Source organism: Pleurodeles waltl, chromosome 4_1 (genome assembly GCF_031143425.1).
Source record: "Pleurodeles waltl isolate 20211129_DDA chromosome 4_1, aPleWal1.hap1.20221129, whole genome shotgun sequence".
Taxonomy (NCBI): Eukaryota; Metazoa; Chordata; class Amphibia; order Caudata; family Salamandridae; genus Pleurodeles; species Pleurodeles waltl.
In genome coordinates, this window is record NC_090442.1 from 332930254 (window position 1) to 332944696 (window position 14443).

Genomic DNA, 14443 nt, shown 5'->3' on the forward strand with positions numbered 1-14443 from the left:
CGTTCAGTCCCATCAATGTAGCACTTACATCGACTGCTACTGATGGTGTCTGTAACGTTTCTGTTTTTGAAGTTAGCGGTACTATTAGTGGTGGACCTGACCTTACCACAGTTGACGGAGCACAAGCTGGAATTGGACTAAATTCCAACAAGGACCCAGACCTATTTAGCAGTGTACCTACCGGAGTCGTTTCTTGGGTATTTTTTATGCATTTCCTTCCTGTCTCGTTTTGTGTCATTACCCCTTGGTTGCATACATTCGGCTTTGCCTGTATGTACAATGGTACTGGCGGGCCTACAGTGATAGGCAGAGATATTGCGTCTGGATTCTGTCTGTTCCCCGAATTCTGTGGCATGTTAATTCCCACATTATGGTACATCATTGCTGGCATGTCTAACTGGTTTTCTGCTGTTTGAATGTACCCCGGCACTTCTTGCATCTGCTTTTGAGGCATCAAAATTTGTGTTGATTCGGCTTGAATAAATGGCGGTCTTTGATAATTCTGTCCTCCCTGCGCCATTAAACTAGAAATCATTTCCATATTATGCTTATCGCAACAGCGCCTTTGAACCTGCGGCTGATAATCATTGACAGGTTTCAATTTAGGCACGTCAGGATATATTCTCTGGATTCGTAGTATTTGTGGTGAAAAAGGCATATCGGAACTGTTCTGCCTCTGTGATATTCTCAAATTCAGTGTTACATTACCCTGTACTGGTTCTGGAGTGGCAGTACTGGTGCTTGAGCCATTTTCGCTTTCCACATATGGTGGCTGGCGATCGTTTAGCAATTGCAGAATGAACTCCTCATCGTCTGACTCGTCTGACCTTTTCGAATTTCTGTTGCTTTCTCTATCTCTGGACTGACTCCTGTTTGTTTTAAAGGTAGCTTTCCTTCCTTCTGTCTCTGCTTTGTCAGTAATTGCTGGAAAAATTTAATTCCCTGCAATACATCTGATCTCCAAACCTTTTGAGTACTATCCCATCTAGCATCCGCTAGTGTCTTTTCTACTTTTCTCACTCTTGTCTCAAATTTCTTTTGTTGTTGATTTCTAGCCATTAGCTCCCAAATTGCTAGCGCTTCAAATTGTGCTGGTCTTGGAGGTACTTTCATGTCGTATAGCGCAAATCTTAAATTCTCCAAAACTCTTCGATTAAATGACCCGTGAATAGGGAACGCTACACTTCCATGCTTTTCTGTTAATTTACACCATTGATTTAGCCAAAGACATGGTGCGACACCCTTTTCTTCAATCAAGATGTAAGCTGGCATACCCTCAGGCGGTGTTTCTTCTCCTACATTTGCTTTAATATATACATCTCCCCTCAAGGCACTCTTAAATGCTTTGAAAAATTTAATCTTTCCATCTTTTATTTTTCCAAAATATGTAATCAATAAGTGACTTTAATTCCCGGAATAATCTTCGCTTGCCTTTCCCCACCAATTGTGCTTCGTGGACTGCGTCCAATCCGTGTGCGACCCTTCTCACCGACCAACCTATCCCAGCGCGGCTCCTAGTGACGTCACACTCACACACTGTGGCTGACAAAGTCCTGCGGCTTGTCCTCCTTCATTCAGCTTCACTCAAAACTAATTTCTGCAATATATCGCGAGCACTAACCAAAAGAAGAAAACAAATCTTTCGGTTTACTACAGGAAGGGTAATACAATCACTTCAGAAACCTTAGGGATTTTTCACTAGCCTCAGCAGTTATTCCATCTTTCTCGGTTTCCCACTTTCACAAGCAAAATTTGACCTGCAAACTTTACTCTCAACTGATCAATGAACTATTCTAGCGCGCTTTAGAATTCGTCAAATCTCAAAGTCAAAACTTTTCTTACATTCTTCAATAGTCATACCGACTTGTTGACCACGCCCGATCAACCTACTAAATCGAACAGATTACAACATCAATCAACTGTCTCATACACTTTTCAAAATACTCCAGAGTCTCTTGACCTCGCAGGGCCCATCTCAACATCAACAACCACTTGGACAATTTTTCCTGAACAAAGCGCTACACAAATATGAAGTTCGACGACTTCCCTACTCTCAAACTTTGGAGTATAACTCCTCTAAAATCTTCAATTGGAGTTCGAAACCCCCTAAAAATCCTCACAAAACTTCTAAATTCATCTGCGGCATAAGCTTTGCAAGCACGAAACCCTAACTTCATTCATACCGTCACTAGAAACGCCAAAAACATTTTTACACCTCCATTTCCTCCATTCGCAAGCTCCGAGATTCCGGGAAAGTCATTGGGGACTTAGGGCATCATCATCTCTCCAACTTGTTTTATCAAAGAAAATTCTAACTTGACTCCGCCTATTGTTCGGATGGGGTCCCAAAGGGCCAAACCATCAATCTCTGCTACCATCTACTGATAGCGAGTCCAGTCCTTATAAATTACTTGTACTCGGTCACGCTGGAGGTCGGTGGACCTTTTAACCTAGTTGGGCTCTCCTCATCCAAGAATAGTCGGGTCACTCAAATCAATCATCGATAACTAATTCTAATCAACAACCGATAATTGATAAATAATCAATCAATACATTAATAATCAATTTCAATCAGTATTATGACGCAACATGACCTTTCAGTCATGAATAACCACACCAGTTTATTAGAAGTTTATTTATTTCCCTATATTAACAAAGCTAACACAATGTATATAAGTCTCAAAATCAAATGATATATGTATACGAACATTACTAGCTGTCTATAACGGCAGAAGAAACGCAATCTACGCAAAATCTGAATTATAATGCACTCAGTTATAGCTATGCAAATCACTAATATAAGCAATTGAACTTGGCTAATTGCATACATCGGTCAGCATAACAAGATTTCAGTTCATCATAGTGCATCAGATGAATACCTCGACTAACCTCTAATTAGCATTGGCATGTGGGGCTTCATGCAAAACGAATTTAGTCAGCACAAATTTAGAAAACTTCTAACTTGGGCCCTATCAAAATAGCAGTTGATACCTAGGAAGGAAAACACAATGCATAATACAATTATCCTTTCATATTTACCAAATACAATCAGCATTCAAGAAAAGTCTTCGTCCTTCAGGTATGGGTTCGATCAGCATGGGGCAGATTTCAAAGGGGCAAAGTTAAGGGCAAGTTTCCTTGTGGCAGCAAGGGAAATGGGGCAAAGTTACTACATGGACAGGACGGGGCAAAGTTAAAGTCTCTACGGTGAGAATTATTTAAAGTCTCTTTCTCTGCAACAGAGAAAAGGCATCAAGATGTCGTCTAAGATGGCGTCTTGGATCAGACTTCAAAATGGCATAGTAGAAAATGGCTGACTTCTCTTTTTCCGGTGGGTTTAAATAAGAAACATTCCAAATTCTTCAGGGTCTTCCATTGGAAGGTTCATAGGGTGGCTTCAATTTGACCAATGAAAAGTGTCTTTCTCCTAGTACTCATTTATGCATACATTGTCCTTGGAGCCTTGGAACACAAGTTGCAACAAAGTTTGCCAATTATTTCGGTATCAGTACTTTTATTGTCCGCACCTGCAGAGACTGACCTTGCTAAAAAGGGATGAAACCAGCCTAGCACGAAACCTTGAGATAAAAGTATTAGGGGGTTATTACAACTTTTGAGGAGGTGTTAATCCGTCCCAAAAGTGACGGTAAAGTGACGGATATACCACCAGCCGTATTACGAGTCCATTATAACCTATGGAACTCGTAATACGGCTGATGGTATATCCGTCACTTTACCGTCACTTTTGGGACGGATTAACACCTCCTCCAAAGTTGTAATAACCCCCATAGTCATCTCTACTGGAAAAATACAACCTTTAAAATAAAATACTGTCTTTGTTCATGCAAGTGAAAACCACACAGTTAAATTTGAGACCAGGCGACTAGGCCAAAGCCTCTGCTAAATTTAAGCTAAGCATATACCAGTTTTGACAAGAAAATCATAGAATACATTTGCAATTATGACGGATTACTACATTTTCAATTCTTCATGATTAATATAAGCTTGGTTATAACAATGGCGAACTACTCCGTGGGCACAATTTCCCACGTACATTATTTTTCTTTGCTAAAATCACACTACCTTATACGATTTTGATTATATGATGTATGAATATTTGTTAGACCTTCTTTTCTGCGTCATCAGTAGTTTACGGATAGGCGTGCGTTTAGCAGTGGACACTGATAAAGAATAAGGGCACTTCTATTATAGTCAAAACTGAGTGGAGAGAAGTTGGTTTGATTTCACATGCTGGTTTTGTTTGAAGGGGAAAACGTCTGATACTTCAGTGCTGGATTAAAGATATTTCGTCTAGCGTTGGAAGTATGTAGCAGAGAATCCTAAAGAATCCTGGTTGTTTCGACTTGATTATTCCGTCAATGCTTTCTGCACATGCCTTTTGTACAATGCAAAAGTTTTGAATCTCCAATCAAGCACAGTGCAAAAATGTTTCAAAACACAGTTTATTTTACCCATCACACGTCAGGTTGTAAAATAAGGAAGCAAGTATCTAAAGGGAAATATGACAAGTTTTCTTGGTACCTTAGGGGAGGAAATTGGCACATATTCCCTGAAAAGTAGGCCCCTATCTCAATCAAGCATTTATAGAGCACAGAACTACACAAGAGTGTCCCAGCGCTAAAGGAATAGACCCCCCCTATGTTACCAGAAGCAACCAGGCTAATAGGGGATCCCCAAATCCCTGAGCTGAGATTGTATTGAATGACCCCTGTATTGCTGCTTCTGTTCACTGGAATCAAGATCTTTATTGAAGAATCATTTTAAGAGTGAGGGTGGTGGTCATTCAAGGGTGAGATTTTTCAGTTTCATCTTGATGTTTTTAGTGCCAGGTCCTTCATTTTACAGAATTTGATAATTTTGGTTGGCATCAATTCCTTTGCTCTAGAGCAACCTCTTTTGGTCAATCCCCTCTTTCTTTCCTTGTGCTACTTCTACTGGATCTGTGTTTTCAGAGTAAAAAGTGGTACCACAGGTACCTAGTACCTGTAAATTAAATGCTATTAGTGGTCCTGCAGCACTCCTTGTGCCACCCACTCTAGCAGCACTTTAAATATCTCTCAATCCTTTCTTTACAGCCTAAGTATGCAGTTTTATACTGCCATTTCAGCCTGACAAAATAAACCTTTTGGCGTGCACAAACCTTCCTTTTTAATACATGCAAGACACCCCTATCATAGATCCTATATAGCCCAGAGGGCAGGGTGCGTAGTCTTTAAAAAGTTGGGCATGTACTTTAAAGTTTTACATATCCTGGTAGTGAAAAACTCTTAAATTCATTTTTCTCTCCCACAGGGCCTACCTCTCCCATAGAATAACATTAGATTACCTTATTACATTTAATAGGTTATAACTTTCACATGGGAGAAGTTAGGAATTTTGTGTTTGGTGTCTAAAGGATTATAATTTAAAACCCTCCAAAATGGTAGAGTCTTATTTAAGTCAAGATTCTGAAAATGTCACTTTTAGAAAGTAAAAAGGAAAGAAAAGAAAAGAGGGGGCACACAATAAACCTCACTGTCCTTGGGCTATTATCATGAAAAATACAGATTGGGAGCACGAGTATGAATCATTGACAACACTTATGTTGCAAAACAACCCTAATTTGTTTGCATAATAGACAATGTCCAAAACATAGCTCAAATCTTGAATCATCACACATCTTTGTTTGACCGTTTTTGTATATGTTGTCTTGGTTTATACATCACATTCAAAATAACATTTAAATCATTACAGGGTGTATACAAGAAAGAACACAAAACTACCACATTCACAAAATACAGAAATCTGAAAGATATATGTATGTGGATCACCACATCAAATCATTGAACATCAACAAATATACACAGTTTCTGGCATTCCTTGCCTATCCTAAGCACATTTGTATATACACTAGGTGGTTTGTGTATCTATTTTTAGCCCATTGTCCACTGTGAGGTAGGCAAGGCAATGTCAGAATTGAAAACAAGTGTTTAATCCTTCATATCCTTTCCTCTCTAATATAAAGTCTATCTTTTATTGGCCCCCATGATGGAAAACAGGTCAATGTGTTTCGTCCTATGACCTTTCCAGGCCTCTCTAGGACCAGCAGAAGGCAATTGAATGTATATCAAAAAGTATCACATCAAAGCATATGTTAATATAATCCTGTTCTTGTATGACTCCCAAAGGAATTCCCAATTACAATGCACTTTTTAAAAACAAATTTGCCTGAAGAGCCCTAAGAATATTATTGTGCATGCTCTAACACCATACAGCCTTGCAGTTGTGAGGGAGCTCCATAGGGGAAATCATGAATCAAATCAGGTCAAACTCTGGGTGAGCCCTGTACATGACTGTTGTTGTGAAGTAGAAAAGCGTCTTAGTCCATGAATTGCAGTACACCCTTACCAAGTAGCATCCTTTTTTTAGGGAGCACAGACTTCTCATCTTAAAACATTCTCTCTAAAACCAGAAATAGCACAAGTCATATTGCAGGGGCATACCTGTAAAAAGACTATGAGAGACTTCGACATTAAAACTCAACCCATCTACATACATGGGACTCTGCCTCATATACTTATATCCCACATGTAAAAAACAGCTCAGCAACTCGCCTGTCACTCTCAGCACAGCTGTATAATGCGTTTAGCATGTGACACAGTTAAAGAAACTAGCACAACTGACACTGCCTATAGACGTTGCATTGTGGGAGCCTAGTCACTGCCTTCTCACAAATCAGACATGTTGGAATGGGATGATAAGTGCAAAGGATTTATTTTTTTTGCAGAAAAAGTATTGCATTCTTCCGTGTGCATACACCTCAAATTATGGACAGAGTTATGGAGGCTAATTGCAAGCTTGTTAATTGCACGGGAACCGGAGCTTCGGTTAATACTTACAAGGAAAAGGTTTTAAATGATGCTGCTGTACGAAACTAGATTATCATGCTGATGTGGCTATACATATACTCGGCCACATCCTACTTATTGTGTCAAGTATACATTATTGGCTTTCCATGTACATATATTGACAACTCTCTCAGGAGAAGTGCCAAAAGATAATAAATAAATTAAGCAATATTGCACCATGTAACTCAGCCATGCCAACACCAGAGAGATTTCAAATAGGGAATTAATCAGCTTAGGGAACCCCATTAGGATCCTATTTAATCAATGCTGACATTTCATGAGCATCATTTAGACCTGTTGCAGCTGTGTGGATTTTTTCACTCATTTTAGCTCCTTGCCTATTGCCTATTGAGAATGGCAGACATTTGTTCACCCCTTCTACCTTGTTGTGCCACAAAAGTCACTGACCATTTAAGGCAATTCTCTGTATGATACACACGTATATAATGCAGTTCAAGGGGTGCCATGTGAGTCCTGCACCTAATTCTCGTGTGACACTGCAAAATGAATGATTTCACAGGCTGTGTTGTCTGACCTATATAGGTCGTTTGGCATAGGCAGGTGATGCAGTAAACAACATGCAGTGAGAAAATACTGTTTGGCAGACACTGATACCACACAATGCCAAGCTCATCGAATCAGTTGTAAATCTACAAGCCACGCATTGTTGACATCTAAAATGGCCTCTAAGTGGTACAAGCTGACCATTTGGGAAAGATCATTTGGGTGCTGTTCTATTCTATTGGCTTTTCCCAGCCTGACTCTAACATTTATTCTTCTCTTAAAGGATACCAGGGGTTGTGGAAGACCAAATTGTGACAGTATTTTCCAGTTCTGTAGGTTAATGTTTTTCCACTGTGCTGGACTTCGGGTTGATTCTCATTACATAAGTCAAGGCACAAATATTGGTTCTCTGTTCCGGTACAAGGAGTACAGTGTTGAGTAAACCACACCTTTTTCATACCCACTTTAAAAAGGGGCTTAGAATACCATCTTTTAGATAACTTCTCTTGTAAAATGCTGCTGCTGTACCACCCTACTATCCCAAATTGCCCTGCCATCCTGCCCATCCGCACGTGTTTCGTTGGCTGCAAACTCTCATTGCCGCCAGCTGGGCTTTTTCTGCCCCTCCCACTGGTTACGGCTTCCTGAACATCGCTCTCAAGGATTCCTTCAACTGCAAGAGGTAAAGCTCCATCCACACACATATTAATGCATCCTCAAATCGCAAGTCCTTGTGCTCCATGAACGTAATGCCCCTGTCCACACAGAAAATCCTCATCTCTTTATTAAGTTTTCACGTCGCTCTCTCTACAGCACCTGGCTTCCTCGCCCCTCTCCCAACCCGACGCGGAACAAAACCTGTGAACAGTATATGAGAGCTGCTCCACTGCGACCTAATGATTAACAAATCCCGTTTCATCGCCTTCAGAAGGTCCAACCCCGTCCTCCTGACCATGTCATTCTCCCCCAAATGCAGGCACAAAACACCCGGGCAGTGGCCCCCACCACGGACCCCCTGTAAGCGTGATAACAGCTCCTCCCAACGCATACCAACCTTGCCAAACCACTGAACTTGATACCGATGTAAATCCAGCCCCAAATTCTCCCCCAATGCAGTCCGCTGAAACTGCTGATGAGCCCATTTTACAAAAGAATGGCCGATGACCTAGATGCACACAAACTCCTCCTCAGGGCCTGCCAAAAAACCTGCAAAAGAAAATAGACAATTAGGACAATTAGGTCCCCCCTGTGACCTCCCGCCGCCTGACATATCTCCTAAAGCAATCTGACCTCCACCTTCACAACAACATGAGAGCCTCCCTTGACCAACCCTTCCACCCCGCCTCGGTCGCCACCCCAAAACTAAATGAATGGGTACCAAAAAGGAGAGGGTCCTCACCCAGGGAGACCAGCACTTTGCGCAGCACCGCTAACAGCTGGGCTGGTGTGGCCCTGTTTCCGTCCGCATGCCGAAAAACCACCCCCCTTAGCTCACCGGCCTGTTGTCGCCACCGCTGTCCCAAGGCTAACGGGCAGATAGCAGAAACTGGGTAACGCCTCAAGAATACAACCACACCTGATCCCCTCTGATCGGTCTTCGAGCTGCGAATGTGCACCGCCACACCCCGGACACCCAGTTGTACGTCCGTCCAGCAAATACCTGACGTGCGAGGTGACCCCAGCAACTCAGAAACCCGAAAAGCCCTGAAAAACATCCAGGACATGAGGGTCTGAAAAAGTAGAATCTCTCCCCCAGAAAAACATACCTCACTCAACACTCCTGACAAGGCTTTCAACAAAGGCAAAGACAGAGGGCGCCGTTGATGGCCCGAAGTGCCCCCCTTCCCGCGCCCAACCTTCCAAAATCCGCTGACCCAATTACCCCTCTGTCGGTTGGTAACCCCATAAGCACTTGCCCATGAATCCCAACGCCGCAAGCTTACCCGCCATCGTAACACGTGACTGACCTTTCTCGATCAACGTCAATATGAATTGAACCACATCCTCTACCACATCCTCCGGCCTGGTCCTCTTGCGTGCCCCCGTTTGTCTAAACTCCTCCCATGCCTTCACATACTCCCGTCGGGTGGAGGGCTCCAGTGATTGGATTACCAGTTGAAGCATCCTTGCGTGCCTATGTTCCATAGGGCTTCAGGTGTCACCGTCCTGCACAACGCCGTGCCCGTGACCAACCCATGGAATTTGTCCCACTGTGAACGAGACAAGGCATCGGCAATGTCATTGTCCATGCCCGGTACATGTCACGCCCGAAATGAAATATCAAGCTTTCAACATTGTAACACAAAAACCCGAAGCAGGAAAATAACCTGGGGCTCCCTTGCCAACTGCCTGTTTACCAACTGGACCACTGCCATATTGTCCACCCTAAACAAGACCTTCTTAAGCTGCAAAGCACCCCCCCTCCACAGACACACCTCTACCACTAGAGGGAAGAGCTTCAAAAAGGCTATACTCCGCCCTCCATGTTTCCACGCAGGCGGCCACACCTCCGCACACCACCGACCCTGCCAGTAGATTCCAAACCCCGACACCCCGGACGCATCCGAAAATATCTGCACATCCCATTCCCACTACTGCCATGCTTCAAGGGGATGCCATTGAAAGATTCCAAAAATGTAAGCCACATCCGAAGGTCTTCCTGCACGCCTAATTTAAGTCATACATGATGATGGGGCAAAGTCCTACCCGAGAGAGCCAACGCCAAATGGCGACAGAATATCCTACCTGCCCTTACGACTCTACATGCAAAATTGAGATGGCCCAGCAAGACCTGTACCTCATGCACCGTCCACCTTCTTATCCTCCGGCAGACGAGCCATCCCCGCCACCGTATCCAATTAGATACCTAGAAAAGACAGCGCTGTACCAGGCCCCACTGTCTTCTCGGGGGCCAAGGGCATACCAAGGTCCCCCATGAGTTGCTGAAAGGTGCTTAAAACCTCTGCGCACCGTGGAGAATTAGCTTCCGCCGCGAAAAAGAAGTCGTCCAGGTAATGCGTCACCTGGGCATGCCCGGACACTTCCGTGAAAATCCATTGAAGGCAAGAGCTAAAACATTCGAACAAGGCACACGAACTGGCGCAGGCCATAGGCAAAGTCTTGTCCACAAACCAGCACCCGTCAAACTGAATTCCCAGCAACTCAAAATCCTCTGGGTAAACCGGTAGCAAGCGAAATGCCGACTTAATGTCTGTTTTGGCCATCAATGCTCCGGGCCCCAACGCATCGACCATATCGATTGCCACGTCAACCGATGCGTACGACACGCGAGAGCACTCCTCTGGGATAAAGTCATTAACCGACGAACCCTCAGGCCATGACAAGTGTTGAATCAAACGGAACTGTCCCTTTTCCTTCTTAGGCACCACACCAATGGGGGATACGATAAGGTTGGGTAATGGCCACTAATAGAAGGGGCCAGCCATGCAGCCCTCAGCCACCTCTTTCTCCAGCTTCACCTGGACCAGATCCTCCTTCCCATTCACCGACCACAAATTTTCAGCCCAACAACGCTCCTGCAGCCCTGCGTAGCCCAACCAGAATCCTTGGGAGATGCCCCAAAGCAGTAACTCTGCGTCCCTTCTATAGGGGTAGATCCGCAACCACGACGCCAACCTGTCCACGTTAACTGGATTACGAACCCTTACCAGAAGGACCTGGTCGAAAACACTGCTCCCTCCCGCTGGGTCCTGACTGCTCTCGTCCCCAAGATCCTTGACCTTGTCCTGCCGAATTTCCCGCGGACACCTAACCGGAACAATGAATGACCGGATGTCTCCCCAAACATTTCAAACATTCATGCCGAAATTTGAAATATTCCCGGGAGCAGATCCCCTTTTTTTTTTTTTAAATCTGTTTATTAAGCGTAACATTCACACAACAGTACTTTTGCTGTTAATGATTCTACGATCCATTTGCTAGTAAACTTGCACAGCATTATCACACAGTAATGTTACAAAGAAACGGGGAGAAGAGAGGGAAGAAAAAAAAAAAGGAAAAAGGGGCAGGCAAAGAGAACAAATATAAGACAGCATGAACATGCTAAGAAGAAGAAAATAAAACAGCATACAGCTTGAAAACTATGTACTTGACTAATTGCTAATTAAAGATGCAGCTAAGCGCTATTAATGTCATTGCTAGTGTAGATAATCCCCAGCAGGTGGAGGGGGAAGAGTAAAGAAGGAGTATGGCTAATATGTATGAATAAAACGGAGGTCATAACTGAGGTGTGACTTATGTTTTGCGGAGTTTGAAAGGGTACCAGTCAGAGTAATATTAAATAACCTTGGTGTGGGTTGCATGTAAATTTGACCGCAGAGAAAGTATCCTAGTGTGTTGTGAGATTACTTTGTGGGCAGGAGTGAGGGCGTTGATGGCGGGTGTAAGTGAGAATGAGAAAGGTTAGGGCAGCGTAATTGACGTACTGACGGTGTCAGCCAGAGATGTGGTGGGTGTGTAAAATGCCCTGCTCACGGGGGATACATGTCGTCCCTGGCTTCTATTGCCACCACAAATGTGTCCCACACCTCGGGGCCCTCCTGTATGAGACCTTTGTGTTGCAATGAGCGGAGTGTCTGGGCTTCAGCCTGCGCACGGCAATGTAAGTCATGAAGCCAGGTCATGTGGGAAGGGACGTGTGGTGCTTTCCAATGCGTTGCTATTAGCCGCTTGAAAACAACGAATGCTAAGTCTATGAATCTTTGTATTTGTTTATCCCCTCTGATGCGGTGGCGTATGCCAGGTAAGCAGGAATCTGGTGTGGGTGACAGAGTGTGAGATGAGATGTCTGTTGTGACGTCTGTAACGCAGAGCCAGGCCGAGTTTATTGAGTGGCAGCTCCAAACCATATGGTAAAAGTTAGCTGCCGGAGTGGCGCATCTTGGGCATGTCGGACTTGTGCTCGGATATATTCTTTGGATGCGGGCTGGGGATAAATATGATTGGTGAATATAGTTGAATTGGGTGTATCGCAGGCGAGGATTACGGGATATTGATTTGATCATTGCAAGAGCTGCGATCCAAGTCTTTTGAGGTAGTGGCGAAGGGAGGACAGAGTCCCATCGTGCCTTAGCATGCGGCAGAGTGGTGCAAACCGCCGCCAGCAATGCTTTATAAAATTTAGTTATAATGCCTTTTGTGCAACCTATGGTCAGGATAATGGTAAGTAATGGGGACTCAGGGGGCTCAGCACTACCGATCCCCCAAAGGTTATTAAGTAGCCGCTTAATGGCGCTGTATGTCAAGAAGGCCCCATTGTGCAACTCTCCGGCAGACACCAGTTCCGCAAAGGTGCACATTACAGAGCTAGAATATAGATCGCACACCTTCAGTGTGTTTATTTCCCGCGTGTCGTGATGCATTGAGAGGATTTGCGTGCCCGGCAATTGAAATAGCGGTAGCGAGGGTGAATAAGGGGGAGAGGAGGTCTTGCTTTGGATGTATCTGCGCCAGCAGAACCGAGGTGCTTCCAACAGTATTAGTTTTGGGAGTAGGGGGGGAGGGAGGGCCCGAGAGCAGATCCCCTTGTTGTAGTCCCAACAGGCCCACGATCTACCACTGCCCGAAGAGCTGGAACCTGCCGAGCACCCTGCAACAACTGAGGTCTCCTCGGTGCCGACACCCGCGTCTGCGACATACACCCCCTGCAACAGACGCGCCACCCCCGTCCCCACCGCTTCTGTCACCTCCACCGCAACCGAGACCATGGTAACACATGAACCCTCCTCACCTACAGTCAGTGACGGTGGCGCAAAACCCGTGCCTCCACACCGCTCCGCCCGACCATCACGTTCTCCCTGACAACAAAGGTCCGGCGTACCGGCAAGTACATTAACCCCGGCGGAATAAACACCTGGCGTCCCTCCCCCCTCCCCAGCCCCCGAGGGCCATGCTGCACGCCCTGGGCCTGCAACCCTTCCCCTGGCCACGCATCTCTTCCGCTGGGTGCCCGTTCACTGCATACATGCCGTGGGGCCCTGCAGGGGGGGAAGGTGATTTCTCCCCCCGCACACCCCCGACAGCTACTTGCTCCTCGCCCTCGCTGTCCGTGGCGCTCCACTCCAGGATAGTGGGCCACTTGCTGGATATGGGCACTAATGGGTCAAACTCCCCATCTCGCTCTAAGGGCCCCCCCTCCCCTTCACCGATGGGACTAATTGTCCCTTGAGGGAGGCTCAAGTCTTCAACCACCCACAGGGTAGGAACGCTGCCCCCCGGCCACCCTGCTTGCACCTCACCGGCCTTTCCCTGCCTTTGGGATCTCCCCCTTGCCTCCCGGATGGTGGAAAGACCGCCAAACTGCCGGGTCTCCCTCCGTTCCCTCCTCTTAGCCGCCCGAGCCTTCCCGCCCCTCCCAGTATGCGGCAAACCTAGGAATCCTTTTCAAAGGCTGGCAGCCTTTGAAACCACGCGGACTGGTTTCCCTGTGGGCGCCCCCCCTCTGCCCCGCCCCTGCCTCCTCACCTGCTCAGATCATGTCGCAGATCGCGGCGGCGAGCAGGCCATCACGGCGGCCACGACCCCCTGCGCAGCCTTTCTCGCCAGGCACAAGGCAGGAAGGGCCTCTTGCCAGACGAGGTCCATGCGCCCGGCCTTCTTCAGCAGCAACAGTGACGCCTGGATATGTCTCCCTCCATTGCCGCAAGCTTCTCCTCACCACTGTGCCCTGACGAACCGGACGACCCCACGCCGCTCAGGTAGGGAAAACCCCAACCGCTTACAACGTCCGTGAATAAACTGACTCGCACCTGCCGTTTGCGAAATGCACGGCAGGAAACCTGGAGGTTGGTTTCTTTTTTTTTGTTTGTTTTTATTTTGCCAAAAATGGACCCCATATATACCCCCCACCCACAGAGCCCAAAAAACGCCCAAACACAGCCCATGGCGCCGAGGACTGTACCACCCTCCCCAAAGACCCCGGGGGGGAGACCTCATTCTTCGGCAGGACCCCCCAGGACCCCATTCTCAAATAAATATTCCTTAAATGTTCAATTCCTCCTGCTACGGAGGAA